Here is a 19,609-nt window from a genome sequence, read left to right on the forward strand (position 1 = left end):
TATAGAATAATATTCTGTGCATACTGTATATATCTATGGCTCATCTATAGATAGATATTCTATACATACTGTATATATCTATGGCACATCTATAGATAGATATTCTGTACATACTGTATATATCTATGACACATCTATAGAATGATATTCTGTACATACTGTATATATCTATGACACATCTATAGATAGATATTCTGTACATACTGTATATATCTATGGCTCATCTATAGATAGATATTCTGTACATACTGCATATATCTATGGTACATCTATAGATAGATATTCTGTACATACTATATTTATCTATGGCTCATGTATAGATAGATATTCTGTACATACTGTATATATCTATGGCACATCTATAGATAGATATCCTGTACATACTGTATATATCTATGACACATCTATAGATATATATTCTGTACATACTGTATATATCTATGGCACATCTATAGATATATATTCTGTACATACTGTATATATCTATGACACATCTATAGATAGATATTCTGTACATACTGTATATATCTATGACACATCTATAGATAGATATTCTATACATACTGTATATAGCCATGACAGATCTATAGATAGATATTCTGGACATATTGTATATATCTATGACACATCTATAGATATATATTCTGTACATACTGTATATATCTATGGCACATCTATAGATATTCTGTACATACTGTATATATATATGGCCCATCTATAGATAGATATTCTGTACATACTGTATATATCTATGGCAAATCTATAGATATTCTGTACATACTGTATATATATATGGCTCATCTATAGATAGATATCCTGTACATACTGTATATATCCATGACACATCTATAGATAGATATTCTGTACATACTGTATATATATATGGCTCATCTATAGATAGATATCCTGTACATACTGTATATATCTATGGCACATCTATAGATAGATATCCTGTACATACTGTATATATCTATAACACATCTATAGAATGATATTTTGTACAAACTGTATATATCTATGGCACATCTATAGATAGATATTCTGTACATACTGTATATATCTATGGCACATCTATAGATATTCTGTACATACTGTATATATATATGGCCCATCTATAGATAGATATTCTGTACATACTGTATATATCTATGGCAAATCTATAGATATTCTGTACATACTGTATATATATATATATGGCTCATCTATAGATAGATATCCTGTACATACTGTATATATCTATGGCACATCTATAGAATGATTTTCTGTACATACTGTATATATCTATGGCACATCTATAGATAGATATCCTGTACATACTGTATATATCTATAACACATCTATAGAATGATATTCTGTACATACTGTATATATCTATGGCACATCTATAGATAGATATTCTGTACATACTGTATATATCTATGGCACATCTATAGATAGATATTCTGTACATACTGTATATATCTATGGCTCATCTATAGATAGATATTCTGTACATACTGTATATATCCATGGTACATCTATAGATAGATATTCTGTACATACTGTATATATCTATGGCTCATGTATAGATAGATATTCTATACATACTGTATATATCTATGACACATCTATAGATAGATATTTTATACATACTGTATATATCTATGACACATCTATAGATAGATATTCTATACATACTGTATATATCTATGACACATCTATAGATATATATTCTATACATACTGTATATATCTATGGCACATCTATAGATAGATATCCTGTACATACTGTATATATCTATGGCACATCTATAGATATATATTCTGTACATACTGTATATATCTATGGCACATCTATAGATAGATATCCTGTACATACTGTAAATATCTATGACACATCTATAGATAGATATTCTGTACATACTGTATATATCTATGGCACATCTATAGATAGATATTCTGTACATACTGTATATATCTATGGCTCATCTATAGATAGATATCCTGTACATACTGTAAATATCTATGACACATCTATATATAGATATTCTATACATACTGTATATATATATGGCTCATCTATAGATAGATATTCTGTACATACTATATATATCTATGGCTCATCTATAGATAGATATTCTGTACATACTGTATATATTTATGGCACATCTATAGATATATATTCTGTACATACTGTATATATCTATGGCACATCTATAGATAGATATCCTGTACATACTGTAAATATCTATGACACATCTATAGATAGATATTCTGTACATACTGTATATATCTATGACACATCTATAGATAGATATTCTCTACATACTGTATATATCTATGACACATCTATAGACAGATATTCTGTACATACTGTATATATCTATGGCACATCTATAGATAGATATTCTGTACATACTGTATATATCTATGGCTCATCTATAGATAGATATCCTGTACATACTGTATATATCTATGACACATCTATAGATAGATATTCTATACATACTGTATATAGCCATGACACATCTATAGATAGATATTCTATACATACTGTATATATCTATGGCACATATATAGATAGATATCCTGTACATACTGTATATATCTATGACACATCTATAGATAGATATTCTATACATACTGTATATATCTATGACACATCTATAGATAGATATTCTCTACATACTGTATATATCTATGGCACATCTATAGATAGATATCCTGTACATACTGTATATATCTATGACACATCTATAGATAGATATTCTATACATACTGTATATAGCCATGACACATCTATAGATAGATATTCTATACATACTGTATATATCTATGGCACATATATAGATAGATATCCTGTACATACTTTATATATCTATGGCTCATCTATAGATAGATATTCTATACATAATGTATATAGCCATGACACATCTATAGATAGATATTCTCTACATACTGTATATATCTATGACACATCTATAGATAGATATTCTATACATCCTGTATATATCTATGGCAGATCTATAGAAAGATATTCTGTACATACTGTATATATCTATGACACATCTATAGATAGATATCCTGTACATACTGTATATATCTATGACACATCTATAGATAGATATTCTATACATACTGTGTATATCTATGGCAGATCTATAGATAGATATTCTGTACATACTGTATATATCTATGGCACATCTATAGATAGATATCCTGTACATACTGTATATATCTATGACACATCTATAGATAGATATTCTATACATACTGTATATATCTATGGCAGATCTATAGATAGATATTCTGCACATACTGTATATATCTATGACACATCTATAGATAGATATCCTGTACATACTGTATATATCTATGGCACATCTATAGATAGATATCCTGTACATACTGTATATATCTATGGCACATCTATAGATAGATATTCTCTACATACTGTATATATCTATGGCACATCTATAGATATTCTGTATATACTGTATATATCTATGGCACATCTATAGATATTCTGTATATACTGTATATATCTATGGCACATCTATAGATAGATATTCTATACATACTGTATATATCTATGGCACATCTATAGATAGATATTCTATACATAGTGTATATATCTATGACACATCTATAGATATATATTCTGTACATACTGTATATATCTATGGCACATCTATAGATAGATATTCTATACATACTGTATATATCTATGACACATCTATAGATAGATATCCTGTACATACTGTATATATCTATGGCACATCTATAGATATCCTATACATACTGTATATATCTATGGCACATCTATAGATATCCTGTACATACTGTATATATCTATGGCACATCTATAGATATCCTGTACATACTGTATATATCTATGGCTCATCTATAGATAGATATTCTGTACATACTGTATATATCTATGGCACATCTATAGATAGATATCCTGTACATACTGTATATATCTATGGCATATCTATAGATAGATATTCTGTACATACTGTATATATCTATGACACATCTATAGATAGATATCCTGTACATACTGTATATATCTATGGCATATCTATAGATAGATATTCTGTACATACTGTATATATCTATGGCTCATCTATAGATAGATATTCTATACATACTGTATATATCTATGACACATCTATAGATATATATTCTATACATACTGTATATATCTATGACACATCTATAGATATATATTCTGTACATACTGTATATATCTATGGCACATCTACAGATAGATATTCTATACATACTGTATATATATATGGCACATCTATAGATAGATATTCTGTACATACTGTATATATCTATGACACATCTATAGATAGATATCCTGTACATACTGTATATATCTATGGCACATCTATAGATAGATATCCTGTACATACTGTATATATCTATGGCTCATCTATAGATAGATATTCTGTACATACTGTATATATCTATGACACATCTATAGATAGATATTCTGTACATACTGTATATATCTATGGCACATCTATAGATAGATATTCTGTACATACTGTATATATATATATGGCACATCTATAGATAGATATTCTGTACATACTGTATATATCTATGGCTCATCTATAGATAGATATCCTGTACACACTGTATATATCTATGGTACATCTATAGATAGATATTCTGTACATACTGTATATATCTATGGCACATCTATAGATAGATATTCTGTACATACTGTATATATCTATGGTACATCTATAGATAGATATCCTGTATATACTGTATATATCTATGGCACGTCTATAGATAGATATCCTGTACATACTGTATATATCTATGACACATCTATAGATAGATATCCTGTACATACTGTATATATCTATGACACATCTATAGATAGATATCCTGTACATACTGTATATATCTATGACACATCTATAGATAGATATCCTGTACATACTGTATATATCTATGGCTCATCTATAGATAGACATTCTGTACATACTGTATATATCTATGGCACATCTATTGATAGATATTCTGTACATACTGTATATATCTATGGTACATCTATAGATATATATTCTATACATACTGTATATATCTATGGCACATCTATAGATAGATATTATGTACATACTGTATATATCTATGGCATATCTATAGATAGATATTCTGTACATACTGTATATATCTATGGCTCATCTATAGATAGATATCCTCTACATACTGTATATATCTATGGCACATCTATAGATAGATATTCTGTACATACTGTATATATCTATGGCTCATCTATAGATAGATATTCTGTACATACTGTATATATCTATGGCACATCTATAGATAGATATCCTGTACATACTGTATATATCTATGACTCATCTATAGATAGATATTCTGTACATACTGTATATATCTATGGCTCATCTATAGATAGATATCCTGTACATACTGTATATATCTATGACTCATCTATAGATAGATATTCCGTACATACTGTATATATCTATGGCTCATCTATAGATAGATATTCTGTAAATACTGTATATATCTATGGCACATCTATAGATAGATATTCTGTACATACTGTATATATATATGGCACATCTATAGATAGATATTCTGTACATACTGTATATATATATGGCTCATCTATAGATAGATATTCTGTACATACTGTATATATATATGGCTCATCTATAGATAGATATCCTGTACATACTGTATATATTTATGACACATCTATAGATAGATATTCTGTACATACTGTATATATCTATGGCACATCTATAGATAGATATTCTATACATACTGTATATATCTATGACACATCTATAGATAGATATTCTGTACATACTGTATATATCTATGGCACATCTATAGATAGATATTCTGTACATACTGTATATATCTATGGCACATCTATAGATAGATATTCTGTACACACTGTATATATCTATGGCACATCTATAGATAGATATCCTGTACATACTGTATATATCTATGGCACATCTATAGATAGATATCCTGTACATACTGTATATATCTATGACACGTCTATAGATAGATATTCTGTACATACTGTATATATCTATGGCTCATCTATAGATAGATATCCTGTACATACTGTATATATCTATGGCACATCTATAGATAGATATTCTATACATACTGTATATATCTATGACACATCTATAGATAGATATTCTGTATATACTGTATATATCTATGGCACATCTATAGATAGATATTCTGTACATACTGTATATATCTATGGCACATCTATAGATAGATATTCTGTACATACTGTATATATCTATGACACATCTATAGATAGATATCCTGTACATACTGTATATATCTATGGCTCATCTATAGATAGATATTCTATACATACTGTATATATCTATGGCACATCTATAGATAGATAATCTGTACATACTGTATATATCTATGGCTCATCTATAGATAGATAATCTGTACATACTGTATATATCTGTGACACATCTATAGATATATATTCTATACATACTGTATATATCTATGATACATCTATAGATAGATATCCTGTACATACTGTATATATCTATGACACATCTATAGATAGATATCCTGTACATACTGTATATATCTGTGACACATCTATAGATATATATTCTATACATACTGTATATATCTATGGCACATCTATAGATAGATAATCTGTACATACTGTATATATCTATGGCTCATCTATAGATAGATATCCTGTACATACTGTATATATCTATGGCTCATCTATAGATAGATATCCTGTATAGACTGTATATATCTATGACACATCTATAGATAGATATTCTGTACATACTGTATATATCTATGGCTCATCTATAGATAGATATCCTGTACATACTGTATATATCTATGACACATCTATAGATAGATATCCTGTACATACTGTATATATCTATGACACATCTATAGATAGATATTCTGTACATACTGTATATATCTATGGCTCATCTATAGATAGATATCCTGTACATACTGTATATATCTATGACACATCTATAGATAGATAATCTGTACATACTGTATATATCTATGGCACATCTATAGATAGATATTCTGTACATACGGTATATATCTATGACACATCTATAGATAGATATTCTGTACATACTGTATATATCTATGACACATCTATAGATAGATATTCTGTACATACTGTATATATCTATGGCACATCTATAGATAGATATTCTGTACATACTGTATATATCTATGGCACATCTATAGATAGATATTCTGTACATACTGTATATATCTATGACACATCTATAGATATATATTCTATACATACTGTATATATCTATGACACATCTATAGATAGATATTCTGTACATACTGTATATATCTATGGCTCATCTATAGATATATAATCTGTACATACTGTATATATCTATGACACATCTATAGATAGATATTCTGTACATACTGTATATATCTATGACACATCTATAGATATATATTCTATACATACTGTATATATCTATGGCTCATCTATAGATAGATATCCTGTACATACTGTATATATCTATGGCACATCTATAGATAGATAATCTGTACATACTGTATATATCTATGGCTCATCTATAGATAGATATCCTGTACATACTGTATATATCTATGACACATCTATAGATATTCTGTACATACTGTATATATCTATGGCTCATCTATAGATAGATATTCTGCACATACTGTATATATCTATGACACATCTATAGATAGATATTCTGTACATACTGTATATATCTATGACACATCTATAGATATTCTGTACATACTGTATATATCTATGACACATCTATAGATAGATATTCTGTACATACTGTATATATCTATGACACATCTATAGATATCCTGTACATACTGTATATATCTATGACACATCTATAGATAGATATTCTGTACATACTGTATATATCTATGACACACCTATAGATAGATATTCTGTACATACTGTATATATCTATGACACATCTATAGATATTCTGTACATACTGTATATATCTATGGCTCATCTATAGATAGATATTCTGCACATACTGTATATATCTATGACACATCTATAGATAGATATTCTGTACATACTGTATATATCTATGGCACATCTATAGATATTCTGTACATACTGTATGTATCTATGACACATCTATAGATATTCTGCACATACTGTATATATCTATGACACATCTATAGATAGATATTCTGCACATACTGTATATATCTATGACACATCTATAGATAGATATTCTGTACATACTGTATATATCTATGACACATCTATAGATATTCTGTACATACTGTATATATCTATGGCTCATCTATAGATAGATATCCTGTACATGCTGTATATATCTATGACACATCTATAGATAGATATCCTGTACATACTGTATATATCTATGGCACATCTATAGATAGATATTCTATACATACTGTATATATCTATGGCACATCTATAGATAGATATTCTGTACATACTGTATATATCTATGACACATCTATAGATAGATATCCTGTACATACTGTATATATCTATGACACATCTATAGATAGATATCCTGTACATACTGTATATATCTATGACACATCTATAGATAGATATTCTGTACATACTGTATATATCTGTGACACATCTATAGATATATATTCTATACATACTGTATATATCTATGGCACATCTATAGATATATATTCTGTACATACTGTATATATCTATGGCACATCTATAGATAGATATTCTGTACATACTGTATATATCTATGACACATCTATAGATAGATATCCTGTACATACTGTATATATCTATGGCAGATCTATAGATATATATTCTATACATACTGTATATATCTATGGCAGATCTATAGATATATATTCTGTACATACTGTATATATCTATGACACATCTATAGATAGATATCCTGTACATACTGTATATATCTATGACACATCTATAGATAGATATCCTGTACATACTGTATATATCTATGACACATCTATAGATAGATATCCTGTACATACTGTATATATCTATGGCAGATCTATAGATATATATTCTATACATACTGTATATATCTATGGCAGATCTATAGATATATATTCTGTACATACTGTATATATCTATGGCACATCTATAGATATATATTCTATACATACTGTATATATCTATGGCACATCTATAGATATATATTCTGTACATACTGTATATATCTATGGCACATCTATAGATAGATATTCTGTACATACTGTATATATCTATGCCACATCTATAGATAGATAATCTGTACATACTGTATATATCTATGGCTCATCTATAGATAGATATCCTGTACATACTGTATATATCTATGGCACATCTATAGATAGATATTCTGTACATACTGTATATATCTATGACACATCTATAGATAGATATCCTGTACATACTGTATATATCTGTGACACATCTATAGATATATATTCTGTACATACTGTATATATCTATGACACATCTATAGATAGATATCCTGTACATACTGTATATATCTATGGCACATCTATAGATAGATATTCTGTACATACTGTATATATCTATGGCTCATCTATAGATAGATAATCTGTACATACTGTATATATCTATGACACATCTATAGATAGATATTCCGTACATACTGTATATATCTATGGCTCATCTATAGATAGATATCCTGTACATACTGTATATATCTATGGCACATCTATAGATAGATATCCTGTACATACTGTATATATCTATGGCACATCTATAGATAGATATACTGTACATACTGTATATATCTATGACACATCTATAGATAGATATCCTGTACATACTGTATATATCTATGACACATCTATAGATATTCTGTACATACTGTATATATCTATGACACATCTATAGATAAATATCCTGTACATACTGTGTATATCTATGACACATCTATAGATAGATATTCTGTACATACTGTATATATCTATGGCTCATCTATAGATAGATATTCTGTACATACTGTATATATCTATGACACATCTATAGATAGATATCCTGTACATACTGTATATATCTATGACACATCTATAGATATTCTGTACATACTGTATATATCTATGGCTCATCTATAGATAGATATTCTGTACATACTGTATATATCTATGACACATCTATAGATAGATATTCTGTACATACTGTATATATCTATGACACATCTATAGATATTCTGTACATACTGTATATATCTATGGCTCATCTATAGATAGATATTCTGTACATACTGTATATATCTATGACACATCTATAGATAGATATTCTGTACATACTGTATATATCTATGACACACCTATAGATAGATATTCTGTACATACTGTATATATCTATGACACATCTATAGATATTCTATACATACTGTATATATCTATGGCTCATCTATAGATAGATATTCTGTACATACTGTATATATCTATGACACATCTATAGATAGATATTCTGTACATACTGTATATATCTATGACACATCTATAGATAGATATTCTGTACATACTGTATATATCTATGGCTCATCTATAGATAGATATCCTGTACATACTGTATATATCTATGGCACATCTATAGATAGATATTCTGTACATACTGTATATATATATGGCACATCTGTAGATAGATATTCTGTACATACTGTATATATATATGACACATCTATAGATAGATATTCTGTACATACTGTATATATCTATGGCTCATCTATAGATAGATATCCTGTACATACTGTATATATCTATGGCACATCTATAGATAGATATTCTGTACATACTGTATATATCTATGGCACATCTATAGATAGATATTCTGTACATACTGTATATATCTGTGACACATCTATAGATATATATTCTGTACATACTGTATATATCTATGACACATCTATAGATAGATATCCTGTACATACTGTATATATCTATGGTTCATCTATAGATAGATATTCTGTACATACTGTATATATCTATGACACATCTATAGATAGATATTCTGTACATACTGTATATATCTATGGTTCATCTATAGATAGATATTCTGTACATACTGTATATATCTATGACACATCTATAGATAGATATCCTGTACATACTGTATATATCTATGGCACATCTATAGATAGATATCCTGTACATACTGTATATATCTATGACACATCTATAGATAGATATTCTGTACATACTGTATATATCTATGACACATCTATAGATATTCTGTACATACTGTATATATCTATGGCAGGTCTATAGATATATATTCTATACATACTGTATATATCTATGGCAGATCTATAGATATATATTCTGTACATACTGTATATATCTATGGCTCATCTATAGATAGATAATCTGTACATACTGTATATATCTATGGCTCATCTATAGACAGATATCCTGTACATACTGTATATATCTATGGCACATCTATAGATAGATATCCTGTACATACTGTATATATCTGTGACACATCTATAGATATATATTCTATACATACTGTATATATCTATGGCACATCTATAGATAGATATTCTGTACATACTGTATATATCTATGACACATCTATAGATAGATATCCTGTACATACTGTATATATCTATGGCAGGTCTATAGATATATATTCTATACATACTGTATATATCTATGGCAGATCTATAGATATATATTCTGTACATACTGTATATATCTATGGCTCATCTATAGATAGATAATCTGTACATACTGTATATATCTATGGCTCATCTATAGACAGATATCCTGTACATACTGTATATATCTATGGCACATCTATAGATAGATATCCTGTACATACTGTATATATCTATGGCACATCTATAGATAGATATTCTGTACATACTGTATATATCTATGGTTCATCTATAGATAGATATTCTGTACATACAGTATATGTCTATGGCTCATCTATAGATAGATATTCTGTACATACTGTATATATCTATGACACATCTATAGATAGATATTCTGTACATACTGTATATATCTATGACACATCTATATATAGATATTCTGTACATACTGTATATATCTATGGTACATCTATAGATAGATATTCTGTACATACTGTATATATCTATGACACATCTGTAGATATTCTGTACATACTGTATATATCTATGGCTCATCTATAGATATATATTCTATACATACTGTATATATCTATGACACATCTATAGATAGATATTCTGTACATACTGTATATATCTATGGCACATCTATAGATAGATATTCTGTACATACTGTATATATCTATGGTTCATCTATAGATAGATATTCTGTACATACAGTATATGTCTATGGCTCATCTATAGATAGATATTCTGTACATACTGTATATATCTATGACACATCTATAGATAGATATTCTGTACATATTGTATATATCTATGACACATCTATATATAGATATTCTGTACATACTGTATATATCTATGGCTCATCTATAGATAGATATCCTGTACATACTGTATATATCTATGGCACATCTATAGATAGATATCCTGTACATACTGTATATATCTATGGCACATCTATAGATAGATATTCTGTACATACTGTATATATCTATGGCACATCTATAGATAGATATCCTGTACATACTGTATATATCTATGGCACATCTATAGATAGATATCCTGTACATACTGTATATATCTATGGCACATCTATAGATAGATATCCTGTACATACTGTATATATCTGTGACACATCTATAGATAGATATTCTGTACATACTGTATATATCTATGGCACATCTATAGATATATATTCTATACATACTGTATATATCTATGACACATCTATAGATAGATATTCTGTACATACTGTATATATCTATGGCACATCTATAGATAGATATTCTGTACATACTGTATATATCTATGGCACATCTATAGATAGATATTCTGTACATACTGTATATATCTATGGCACATCTATAGATATATATTCTACACATACTGTATATATCTATGACACATCTATAGATAGATATTCTGTACATACTGTATATATCTATGGCACATCTATAGATAGATATTCTGTACATACTGTATATATCTATGGCACATCTATAGATAGATATTCTGTACATACTGTATATATCTATGGCACATCTATAGATAGATATTCTGTACATACTGTATATATCTATGGCACATCTATAGATAGATATTCTGTACATACTGTATATATCTATGGCACATCTATAGATATATATTCTATACATACTGTATATATCTATGACACATCTATAGATAGATATTCTGTACATACTGTATATATCTATGGCACATCTATAGATAGATATTCTGTACATACTGTATATATCTATGGCACATCTATAGATAGATATTCTGTACATACTGTATATATCTATGGCACATCTATAGATATATATTCTACACATACTGTATATATCTATGACACATCTATAGATAGATATTCTGTACATACTGTATATATCTATGGCACATCTATAGATAGATATCCTGTACATACTGTATATATCTATGATACATCTATAGATAGATATTCTGTACATACTGTATATATCTATGACACATCTATATATAGATATCCTGTACATACTGTATATATCTATGACACATCTATAGATATTCTGTACATACTGTATATATCTATGGCTCATCTATAGATAGATATTCTGTACATACTGTATATATCTATGACACATCTATAGATAGATATTCTGTACATACTGTATATATCTATGACACATCTATAGATATTCTGTACATACTGTATATATCTATGGCACATCTATAGATAGATATCCTGTACATACTGTATATATCTATGGCACATCTATAGATAGATATTCTGTACATACTGTATATATCTATGGCACATCTATAGATAGATATTCTGTACATACTGTATATATCTATGGCACATCTATAGATATATATTCTGTACATACTGTATATATCTATGACACATCTATAGATAGATATCCTGTACATACTGTATATATCTATGACACATCTATAGATAGATATCCTGTACATACTGTATATATCTATGGCAGATCTATAGATATATATTCTATACATACTGTATATATCTATGGCACATCTATAGATAGATATTCTGTACATACTGTATATATCTATGGCACATCTATAGATAGATATTCTATACATACTGTATATATCTATGACACATCTATAGATAGATATTCTGTACATACTGTATATATCTATGGCAGATCTATAGATATATATTCTATACATACTGTATATATCTATGGCAGATCTATAGATATATATTCAGTACATACTGTATATATCTATGGCTCATCTATAGATAGATATTCTGTACATACTGTATATATCTATGGAATATCTATAGATAGATATTCTGTACATACTGTATATATCTATTGCTCATCTATAGATAGATATTCTGTACATACTGTATATATCTATGGCTCATCTATAGATAGATATCCTGTACATACTGTATATATCTGTGACACATCTATAGATATATATTCTATACATACTGTATATATCTATGGCACATCTATAGATAGATATTCTGTACATACTGTATATATCTATGGCACATCTATAGATATATATTCTATACATACTGTATATATCTATGGCACATCTATAGATAGATATTCTGTGCATACTGTATATATCTATGGCTCATCTATAGATAGATATCCTGTACATACTGTATATATCTATGGCACATCTATAGATAGATATCCTGTACATACTGTATATATCTATGACACATCTATAGATAGATATCCTGTACATACTGTATATATCTATGGCACATCTATAGATATATATATTCTGTACATACTGTATATATCTGTGACACATCTATAGATAGATATTCTGTACATACTGTATATATCTATGACACATCTATAGATAGATATCCTGTACATACTGTATATATCTGTGACACATCTATAGATATATATATTCTGTACATACTGTATATATCTGTGACACATCTATAGATAGATATTCTGTACATACTGTATATATCTATGACACATCTATAGATAGATATTCTGTACATACTGTATATATCTATGGCACATCTATAGATATATATCCTGTACATACTGTATATATCTATGGCACATCTATAGGTAGATATTCTGTACATACTGTATATATCTATGACACATCTATAGATAGATATTCTGTACATACTGTATATATCTATGACACATCTATAGATAGATATCCTGTATATACTGTATATATCTATGGCACATCTATAGATAGATATTCTGTACATACTGTATATATCTATGGCTCATCTATAGATAGATATCCTGTACATACTGTATATATCTATGGTACATCTATAGATAGATATTCTGTACATACTGTATATATCTATGGCACATCTATAGATATCCTGTACATACTGTATATATCTATGGCTCATCTATAGATAGATATCCTGTACATACTGTATATATCTATGGTACATCTATAGATAGATATCCTGTACATACTGTATATATCTATGGCACATCTATAGATATATATCCTGTACATACTGTATATATCTATGGCACATCTATAGATAGATATTCTGTACATACTGTATATATCTATGACACATCTATAGATAGATATTCTGTACATACTGTATATATCTATGGCACATCTATAGATATATATCCTGTACATACTGTATATATCTATGGCACATCTATAGATAGATATTCTGTACATACTGTATATATCTATGACACATCTATAGATAGATATCCTGTACATACTGTATATATCTATGGTACATCTATAGATAGATATTCTGTACATACTGTATATATCTATGACACATCTATAGATATATATTCTGTACATACTGTATATATCTATGACACATCTATAGATAGATATTCTGTACATACTGTATATATCTATGGTACATCTATAGATAGATATTCTGTACATACTGTATATATCTATGGCACATCTATAGATATCCTGTACATACTGTATATATCTATGGTACATCTATAGATAGATATTCTGTACATACTGTATATATCTATGGCTCATCTATAGATAGATATTCTGTACATACTGTATATATCTATGGCTCATCTATAGATAGATATCCTGTACATACTGTATATATCTATGGTACATCTATAGATAGATATTCTGTACATACTGTATATATCTATGGCACATCTATAGATAGATATTCTGTATATACTGTATATATCTATGGCACATCTATAGATAGATATTCTGTACATACTGTATATATCTATGGCTCATCTATTGATAGATATTCTGTACATACTATATATATCTATGGCACATCTATAGATAGATATTCTGTACATACTGTATATATCTATGGCTCATCTATAGATAGATATCCTGTACATACTGTATATATCTATGGCTCATCTATAGATATATATCCTGTACATACTGTATATATCTATGGCACATCTATAGATAGATATTCTGTACATACTGTATATATCTATGACACATCTATAGATAGATATTCTGTACATACTGTATATATCTATGACACATCTATAGATAGATATCCTGTATATACTGTATATATCTATGGCACATCTATAGATAGATATTCTGTACATACTGTATATATCTATGGCACATCTATAGATATCCTGTACATACTGTATATATCTATGGCTCATCTATAGATAGATATCCTGTACATACTGTATATATCTATGGTCCATCTATAGACAGATATTCTGTACATACTGTATATATCTATGGCTCATCTATAGATAGATATTCTGTACATACTGTATATATCTATGGCTCATCTATAGATAGATATCCTGTACATACTGTATATATCTATGGTACATCTATAGATAGATATTCTGTACATACTGTATATATCTATGGCACATCTATAGATAGATATCCTGTACATACTGTATATATCTATGGTACATCTATAGATAGATATTCTGTACATACTGTATATATCTATGGCACATCTATAGATATCCTGTACATACTGTATATATCTATGGCTCATCTATAGATAGATATCCTGTACATACTGTATATATCTATGGTACATCTATAGATAGATATTCTGTACATACTGTATATATCTATGGCACATCTATAGATAGATATCCTGTACATACTGTATATATCTATGGTACATCTATAGATAGATATTCTGTACATACTGTATATATCTATGGCACATCTATAGATATCCTGTACATACTGTATATATCTATGGCTCATCTATAGATAGATATCCTGTACATACTGTATATATCTATGGTCCATCTATAGATAGATATTCTGTACATACTGTATATATCTATGGCTCATCTATAGATAGATATTCTGTACATACTGTATATATCTATGGCTCATCTATAGATAGATATCCTGTACATACTGTATATATCTATGGTACATCTATAGATAGATATTCTGTACATACTGTATATATCTATGGCACATCTATAGATATCCTGTACATACTGTATATATCTATGGCTCATCTATAGATAGATATCCTGTACATACTGTATATATCTATGGTACATCTATAGATAGATATCCTGTACATACTGTATATATCTATGGCACATCTATAGATAGATATTCTGTACATACTGTATATATCTATGGCACATCTATAGATAGATATTCTGTACATACTGTATATATCTATTGCTCATCTATAGATAGATATTCTGTACATACTGTATATATCTATGGCTCATCTATAGATAGATATTCTGTACATACTGTATATATCTATTGCTCATCTATAGATAGATATTCTGTACATACTGTATATATCTATGGCTCATCTATAGATAGATATCCTGTACATACTGTATATATCTGTGACACATCTATAGATATATATTCTATACATACTGTATATATCTATGGCACATCTATAGATAGATATCCTGTACATACTGTATATATCTATGGCACATCTATAGATAGATATTCTATACATACTGTATATATCTATGACACATCTATAGATAGATATTCTGTACATACTGTGTATATCTATGGCACATCTATAGATAGATATGCTGTACATACTGTATATATCTATGACACATCTATAGATAGATATCCTGTACATACTGTATATATCTATGGCACATCTATAGATAGATAATCTGTACATACTGTATATATCTATGACACATCTATAGATAGATAATCTGTACATACTGTATATATCTATGACACATCTATAGATAGATATTCTGTACATACTGTATATATCTATGACACATCTATAGATATATATTCTGTACATACTGTATATATCTATGACACATCTATAGATAGATAATCTGTACATACTGTATATATCCATGACACATCTATAGATATATATTCTATACATACTGTATATATCTATGGCACATCTATAGATATATATTCTATACATACTGTATATATCTATGACACATCTATAGATAGATATCCTGTACATACTGTATATATCTATGACACATCTATAGATAGATATTCTGTACATACTGTATATATCTATGACACATCTATAGATATATATTCTGTACATACTGTATATATCTATGACACATCTATAGATATATATTCTATACATACTGTATATATCTATGGCAAATCTATAGATATATATTCTATACATACTGTATATATCTATGACACATCTATAGATATATATTCTGTACATACTGTATATATCTATGGCACATCTATAGATAGATATTCTGTACATACTGTATATATCTGTGACACATCTATAGATATATATTCTGTACATACTGTATATATCTATGACACATCTATAGATAGATATCCTGTACATACTGTATATATCTATGGTTCATCTATAGATAGATATTCTGTACATACTGTATATATCTATGACACATCTATAGATAGATATTCTGTACATACTGTATATATCTATGGTTCATCTATAGATAGATATTCTGTACATACTGTATATATCTATGACACATCTATAGATAGATATCCTGTACATACTGTATATATCTATGGCACATCTATAGATAGATATCCTGTACATACTGTATATATCTATGACACATCTATAGATAGATATTCTGTACATACTGTATATATCTATGACACATCTATAGATATTCTGTACATACTGTATATATCTATGGCAGGTCTATAGATATATATTCTATACATACTGTATATATCTATGGCAGATCTATAGATATATATTCTGTACATACTGTATATATCTATGGCTCATCTATAGATAGATAATCTGTACATACTGTATATATCTATGGCTCATCTATAGACAGATATCCTGTACATACTGTATATATCTATGGCACATCTATAGATAGATATCCTGTACATACTGTATATATCTGTGACACATCTATAGATATATATTCTATACATACTGTATATATCTATGGCACATCTATAGATAGATATTCTGTACATACTGTATATATCTATGACACATCTATAGATAGATAT

This window comes from Phyllobates terribilis, unplaced genomic scaffold (assembly GCF_046119375.1).
Source record: "Phyllobates terribilis strain yellow unplaced genomic scaffold, ASM4611937v1 Scaffold_2__4_contigs__length_985480577, whole genome shotgun sequence".
Taxonomy (NCBI): domain Eukaryota; kingdom Metazoa; phylum Chordata; class Amphibia; order Anura; family Dendrobatidae; genus Phyllobates; species Phyllobates terribilis.